This window comes from Oncorhynchus gorbuscha, linkage group LG22 (assembly GCF_021184085.1).
Source record: "Oncorhynchus gorbuscha isolate QuinsamMale2020 ecotype Even-year linkage group LG22, OgorEven_v1.0, whole genome shotgun sequence".
NCBI classification, from domain to species: Eukaryota; Metazoa; Chordata; class Actinopteri; order Salmoniformes; family Salmonidae; genus Oncorhynchus; species Oncorhynchus gorbuscha.
In genome coordinates, this window is record NC_060194.1 from 33,557,373 (window position 1) to 33,566,021 (window position 8,649).

Genomic DNA, 8,649 nt, shown 5'->3' on the forward strand with positions numbered 1-8,649 from the left:
TTTTATTGAAATTTCACAATTTTCACCCATATTAAGAGATACAGAGACAAAGCACACAGAACAAAAAGAAAAACAGCCCCCACTTACCCATATCTACGTGCATATATATACACATACATACATACATACATACATACACACACACATATACCCATGCATATACACACACCTATGCATACATACACGCACACACGCACCCACCTATACACACCCATACATACGTACACCATTTCTCTTCCCGCTCTGTGCCTCTCTCACCCCATCACCATCATTGCGTCTCTCAATACATACATTTTAAACAAACTTACAAACAGAAATTAAACAAAAAAGCTCAGTTTAAACCAAGAGGTTAGGTTCCACACATGGAACGTACAGTGTAGTTCTGAAATACATAGATCCCCGCCATTCTAAGAGAATCCTTGCAGCATAATAGTTGATACCTCAGGTTCTAGATAATTTAGATAAGGTTCCCATACTTTGTAGAACTGGTCTGTTTTAGAATGCAATGTACATGTCAGATATTCCAGAGGCACCCATTCAAATAGTATCTTATGCCAGTCTTTAATAGAAGGAACCTTATCACTAATCCACTGTAAAAGGATGTTTTTCCTCGCTGCGAAGGTAAGGATGTTGTAAAGCCTCCTTTTACAGACAGAAGTAACATGCCTACTAGGGAGACCTAACAGTAAAGAAACTGGGTCCAATTCTAGATCAACCCCTAGGATCTTTTCAATTTCTTGCAGGACACCAGACCAGTATCTTTGTATTTTGGTACATGACCATAAACAATGTGTTAGGGTGCCTGTATCAGTTTTGCATTTAAGACACTGAGGGGAAGAGGAAGTGGGGCTAAAAGCATGTCTGCGATTTGGGGATATATGCAATCTGTGTATTATTCTTAATTGGATTGCTCTAGTACGGTTACATATAGATATTGTTTTTGCATATCTCCAAATGTCCTCCCACATCTCTTCGTCAATAGTAACAGACAATTCTTTCTCCCACACTTGTTTCACCCTCTGTGTGTTGACAGCAGAAAAGGACCTTAAAGTATCATAAAACAGACTTACAGACATCTTCCTTTGTGGGAAAAAAAAGCATTCTTTCAATGACAGACACATCAGGGTTACCAATTAAGGTGGTGCTCTCCAGAATATAATGTCTTACTTGTAGGAAGCGGAAAAAGTCCTGCTTTGGGAGTCGATATTTCTCGACCATCTGCTCAAATGACAACAAAATCTTATCAGCAAATAAGTCGTTTAGCCTGCGTATGCCCTTATTAAGCCATAAGTTAAAGCCAGCATCCAGCAATCCTGGGCTGAAATCTGGGTTGTTAAGAATTGGGGTAAGAGCAGAGGTTAGTTTGGACCTTCCCAGGAAGCGTTGAACTGACCTCCATACTTTGAGTGTGTTAAGTGTAACTGGATTATTGCAGTGTTCTTCTACAGACTTGAAACTTCTGAAAAATAAAAGATCCTGTAAGGGGTATTTTGAAAGAGAAGTCTCAATGTCTAACCAAATAGAGGAGTCATCATTTGTGATCCAGTCAGAAATATAACAAAGGTGGGCACACCATTGATAGAACTTGATATTGGGCAGGTCCAAGCCGCCCATAGAACTTGGCAGCTGCAATATTGCCATCTTAAGTCTTGGCTTGCGCTTACTCCATATAAAGGAACTTAGCCATCCATTTACATCCTTTATTACCTTATTGGAGAGTAATACTGGGATCATTTGGATTGGGTAAAGTAGTCTAGGTAAAACGTTCATTTTCAAGAGGGATATTCTACCCAACCAAGAAATGGGGAGAGAGTTCCAGCGCTCCAGATCCTGTCTTATTGTATCAAACAAAGGAACAAAATTGGCTTTGTACATTAGCTGGAATTTAGGAGTTACAAATATACCCAGATACATGAAACCTGAGGGAGACCATTTAAAAGGGAAGGGGGGAGAAGTATTAGGTACAGAATGCAGGCTACCAAGTGGCATAGCCTCTGACTTAGTAAGGTTAATCTTGTAGCCTGAGAATCCGCTGAATAATTCAATAATATTAATAAGAGGTGTAATTGAAGTCTCGGGACTAGAGATGAATATCAGGACATCATCAGCATACAAGCTTATTTTATGGTGAACATCACCAATGAGCAGCCCCTGTATAGCAGGCGTTACCCTGATGGCCTCGGCTAGTGGTTCCATAACGAGTGCAAAGAGGAGGGGGATAAAGGACAGCCCTGTCTGGTACCTCTGTGTATAGGGAAGCTATTTGACCGTAGCCCATTAGTAAGGACAGCAGCCTGAGGATCATCATATAAAACTTTCACCCATTTTATAAAGTTGTCCCCCAGACCAAATTTATTTAGAGCAAATAATAGGTAAGACCACTCCACACGATCAAATGCCTTCTCAGCATCTAGGGAGAGCACAAGACCATCCACAGCACTTTGTTGGTAGGCTTGAATTACATTAAGAAGCCGCCTGACGTTGTTGCATGACTTACGGCCCCTAATGAAGCCAGTTTGGTCTCCTTTCACAATTAGTGGCAATGAGTCCTCTAATCTTGTGGCTAGAATTTTAGAAAGCAATTTTCTATCCACATTCAGAAGGGAAATTGGTCTGTACGAGGAACAAGACTCTGGACATTTTCCCTTTTTGAGAATAAGTGAAATGTTGGCTTCTCTCAGCGTTTGAGGGAGTTGGTCATTTGAAAATGAGTGGTTAAACATATCACGCAATGGCTCAAGGATCAGGCCATGGAACTCTTTATAGAACTCACTACAAAACCCATCTGGTCCTGGGGCCTTACCATTTTGCAGATTCTTAATTGCGAACATTATCTCTTCCTTGGTAATAGGGGCATTGAGGAGGGACCTCTGTTCTTCGGAGATAGTAGGGAGCTCAATCTTACCAAAGAAGTTCTCCATTAATTTGGGTGCATCTTTTGGCAGTTCTGAGGCATAAAGGTTTGTATAAAATTTCTTAAATGAGTCACTTATCAATTTATTTTCATATAAATGATTACCATCAGAATCAGTAATAGTAGCAATTGACTGAGAGTCAGCCCTCTTTTAGCTAGGTATGCCAAGTACTTTCCTGGCTTATCGCCATGTTCATATAGCTTTTGCCTGACAAATCTCATTTTCTTTTCAGCGTCCTGTGTTAGGAGAGAGTCTAACGTTGATCTAATGACTGATATTTCCTTTAATAGGGCAGGAGTGGGCGTTTTAATGTAGTCCTTCTCTTTAGTTCCTAATTCACCCTCTAACATTTTGCTTTTCCCGCTTTTTCCGTCTCTTAGTAGCTGTGTATGACATAATCAGACCCCTGGCATACGCTTTACAGGTCTCCCAAAGGAGCGAGGGGTTATCTGTTGATTGAGAGTTAATAGAGAAAAATGCTTTAAACTCTGTTATAAAATATGATGTGAATGTATGGTCTTTAAGAATGGTTGTGTTCAACCTCCAATGTCTTGACCGATTGAATGCCCCGTTGAGTTTTATGTCCAGGATCACCTCAGCATGATCAGATATGACTATGCTTCCTATCCTAGCAGATAAAACAGACTGCAAAGACGTCCTGGGCATAAAAAAATAGTCTATTCTAGTCTGACATCCATGAGGTGCAGAGAAAAAGTGAACTCTCTGTTGGAGGGATGGAAAGCTCTCCAGACATCCGCATACCCCAGATCATCACAAATAACTTTAAGTGACTTAGCTTGAGGAGAGAGTGAAGCTATACCGCTGGGAGACTTATCAATAAGGGGGTTCAACAAGCAGTTAAAATCTCCTCCAACCACTGCAGTGTCTGAGTTTAATTCTGAAAAGTCTAGAAATGCTTTAGTGAGGAAATCAGGGGGGTGAGCAGGGGGGAAGTAAATATTCATTATGGAAATGTTCTGCCCTTGTAAAGTACCATTAATTATAACAAAGCGACCAAATTTATCTTTCACACAATTCAAGACCTTAAGTGGTAAGTTCTTTTTCACCAGAATTGCTACCCCTCTACTTCTGGATGTAAATGATGAGAAAAACACTTGACCAAATCCTCCTTGTTGTAATTTCAAGTGCTCCTTATCATCCAAATGGGTTTCCTGTAACAGGGCAATATCAATATTTTCTTTTTTCAAAAAAGACAATACTTTCTTCCTCTTAATGGGGTTATGGCTCCCTCTAATGTTCCACGTGCATACACGCAGTCTGTTATCTGCCATTGCATCTTGACCATTCAATATTCAGACTGGATCCTACTGTAAAAGTGGGGTGGTACCTTTTTCCATGTGTTGAACTCTCCTCCATCTCACTGAGCATAAACAAAAAATATGAACCCTGAACTCGAACTATACTGAACCCAAAAATTAAACATGTAAAAATCCAAAAGGGGGTTTTCCCACTAGCTAACATACAGGGGATTTCAACTCTCAAATGTAGACTCTTAAGTCCGCATTGCCGCTCAATAGCCTCATCCTTTATATATATGGAAAATAAAATCAATAGAAGAAGATTGAGGCTATTCCACCTAAAACCAAGCCTGGGCACCAATATGGATTCACACATATCTCAGCCTGAGCTATAGCGGCTATTACTTTAGCAAGAAAAATAATAAAGATACGAATATTACTGAGCTGGGTACGTGAGGACTCACACCACTGTTTCATGATCAGATTCAACCAAAAATAAGCAAAGTTATTCAATGCTGTGGAGGTACAGCTTAGAGTTATTTACCCGAGAGAGTCAATAAACGCAGCAGCCTCTTCAGGTGTGTAGAGCTTTTAGGTGATCCGTTGACCATAATCTTCAATGTGGCCGGGTACAACAGTGCGTAGTCCATCTTCATTCTCCTGAGTCGAGCCTTCGCCTCATCAAACGCTTTGCGTCTTCGTACAACCGCTGTGGAGTAATCATTGAAGAATGAGACCTTTGGACTTTTATGTTGACTACCAACAGAACCGATGTTTCTAGCCGCATCCATGACGCTGCTTGTCGGTGAAGTTGTGGAACTTTATAACCACCGGCCGTGGGCGCTGATTGGGGCCCGGTATCGGTGCTTGAGAGCGATGGGCTCTGTCCAGCTTCACACGACCAGCCTTAGTGTCCATTTGTAGGTAGCCAGGGATCCATTCCTCAAAGAATTTTACTGAATGTGTCCCTTCAGAATTTTCCGGGAGTCCCACAACACGAATATTGCATCTGCGTCCTCGATTATCCAAGTCGTCAATGTGCTCCGCCATTTCGCGCACCTGTTTCTCAAGTGCTTTTATCTTAGCGTCCACAGATGTAGTTGAAGTTTCCACTGCAGCAATTCTTCCTTCCGCCTCAACAACACGTTTCACAACGCTCTGTATTTCAGCTGAATGGCTTGCTATTGCTTCCAAGACCGTTCTTATTTTAGCATCGATCACTTTAGTAATGTTATCAGTCATCTTTTGAATTATCAGGTCCATTGTGCCTGGGTCCGCAATGGTGTTAGCTTCGCTAACGTTAGCTAGCTCATCGTGCACATCCACAGGGGTGGTGGTTTTGGTCGACTTCTTAGTAGTTCTATTGGGCATGTTGTCGGAGATTTTTGCGAAATAGTCGTCAAGACTCATTATATGGTAACTTATTTAGCCAATTCTACCACTTTTTCAAGCTAGGAGATTAATGTAAGAATATAAATTTACGAATGCCACGAGAGCTCGCTGAAACACCGTGTTCTCTCTACGGCGCCATTTTGTTCCCCCCTTGGTGCACATGTTAAGAATAGCACTATTAGCAGCACGCAGTGTCCCAGATCACTCCTCAGTAATATCTAGAACTCTAAATAATAGACAAAGTCTACCAGATGGGAAATTCAAATGATATACAAATGATGGCTTTTAGTTCTTTGTCGCACCTGGACTACTGTTCAGTCGTGTGGTCAGATGCCACAAAGAGAAAATTGCAATTGGTTCAGAGCAGGGCAGCGTGGCTGGCCCTTAAATGTACATGGAGATCTAACATGAATTATATGCATGTCAATCTCTCATGGCTCAAAGTGGAGGAGAGATTGACTTCATCATTACGTGTTTTTTGTAAGAGGTGTTGTGTGCTACTAGCACACAGCTCAGACACCCATGCATACTCCACAAGACATGCCACCAGAGGTCTCTTCACAGTCCCCAAGTTCAGAACAGACTATGGGAGGCGCACATTACTACATAGAGCCATGACTACATGGAAATCTATTCCACATCAGGTAAATGATGCAGCAGTAGAATCAGATTTGTTTTTAAAAACATAAAAATACACCTCATAGAACAGTGGGGACTGTGAAGAAACACACACAGGTACAGACACAAGCCTACGCACACAAACGCTAGCATACGCACTCTACATACGCATATAGTCCCAGCCAAAAGTTTGAACAAACCTACTCATTTAAGGGTTTTCATTTATTTTTTACTCTTTTCTACATTGTAGAATAATAGTGAAGACATCAACTATGAAATAACACATATGGAATCATGTAGTAACCAAAAAGTGATAAACAAATAAAAATGTATTTTATATTTGAGATTCTTCAAAGTCGCCACCCTCTGCCTTGATGACAGCTTTGCACACTCTTGGCATTCTCTCAAGCAGCTTCACCTGGAATGCTTTTCCAACAGTCTTGAAGGAGTCCATATCTATGCTAAGCACTTGTTAGCTGCTTTTCCTTCACTCTTTTCCTTCACTAGCTGCTTTTACTTCGCTTTTCCTTCACTTTTGCTTCGTCCAACTCATCCGAAACCATCTCAATTGGGATGAGGTCGGGTGATTATGGAGGCCAAGTCATCTGGCATATCGCTGCAGAATGCTGTGGTAGCCATGCTGGTTAAGTGTGCCTTTAAATCTAAATAAATCACTGACAGTGTCACCAGTAAAACATCCCCACACCTCCTCCTTCATGCTTTCCACCAGTCTAAGGTTCATTGCTCATGTTTCTTAGCCCAAGCAAGTCTCTTCTTATTGGTGTATTTAGTAGTGGTTTCTTTGCAGCAATTTGACCATGAAGGCCTGATTCACACAATCTCCTCTGAACTGTTGATGTTGAGATGTGTCTGTTACTTGAACTCTGTGAAGCATTCATTTGGGCTGGAATTTGTGAGGTGTGGTTAAGTCTAATGAACTTATCCTCTGCAGCAGAGGTAACTCTGGGTCTTCATTTCCTCTGGAGGTCCCCATGAGAGCCAGTTTCATCATAGCGCTTGATGGTTTTTGCGACTGCACTTGAAGAAACTTTCAAAGTGTCACGCCTTGGTCATTGTATTTTGTGTTTTTGTTATATGTTTGGGTAGGCCAGGGTGTGACATGGGTTTATATGTTGTGTTTCGTATTGGGGTTTGTATTATTTGGGATTGCGGCTGATTAGGGGTGTGGTATAGGTTTGCCGCCAGAGGCGATTCTCAATTAGAGTCAGGTGCTTATCGTTGTCTCAGATTGGGAACCGTATTTAGGCAGCCTCAGTTTCGCTTTGTATTTCGTGGGTGTTTGTTCCTGTCTCTGTGTTGTAGTCACCAGATAGGCTGTAATTAGTTTCACGTTCCGTTCTGTTGTTTTTGTATTTAGATTCAGTTATTTCATGTACCGCGATTCATTCATTAATGTCATGAATAACCTACAAGCTGCATTTCGGTCCGACTCTCTTCTTCAACAGACGAACGTCGTTACACAAAGGTATTGAAATATCCGGATTGACTGACCTTCATGATTTAAAGTAATGACGGACTGTCGTTTCTCTTTGCTTATTTGAGCTGTTCTTACCATAATATGCACTTGGTATTTTACCAAATAGGGCTATCTTCTGAATACTACCCCTACCTTGTCACAACACAACTGCTTGGCTCAAACACATTAAGAAGGAAAGAAATTCCACAAATTAATTTTTAACAAGGCCTATCTGTTAATTGAAATACATTCCAGGTGACTACCTCATGAAGCTGGTTGAGAGAATGCCAAGAGTGTGCAAAACTGTCATCAAGGCAAAGGTTAGCTACTTTGAAGAATCTCAAATATAAAATATTACTACATGATTCCATATGTGTATTTCATAGTTTTGATGTCTTCGTTATTATTCTACAATGTAGAAAATAGTACAAATAAAGAAAAACCCTCAAATGAGTAGGTGTCCAAACTTTTGACCGGTACTGTACATTGTAATATTGTGGTATTATACATTTTGAATTGTAGATATGTGGTGGTGTGACAGTGTTATATGATATACCTTTTTATCTTTTGTTTTATGTGTTATATAAGTGTCTTAATGTGGTTAGGACCCCAGTAAGAGTAGCCTTGGCAGGAACTAATGGGGATCTTTAATAAACACAAATACTTAACAGGATGACCACCTGTTCCAGTGGACCTTCAATACATAAATTTGTTAAGAGATGTATTTTGTGGTTTGCAGTGATAATGTTTATCCACTGATCAGAGACTGCAGCACTATTCATTGACCAGAGCATGTCTATTGATTAGCATGATGGTCCTGGGAAAAATATGCTTAAACCTCTTAGATGGGTCACGGGAATGGTCCCCTATCACATGGGAATAGTCCCCTATCATGTGGGAATGGTCCCCTATCACGTGGGAATGGTCTCCTATCACGTGGGAATGGTCTCCTATCATGTGGGAATGGTCCCCTATCACGTGGGAATGG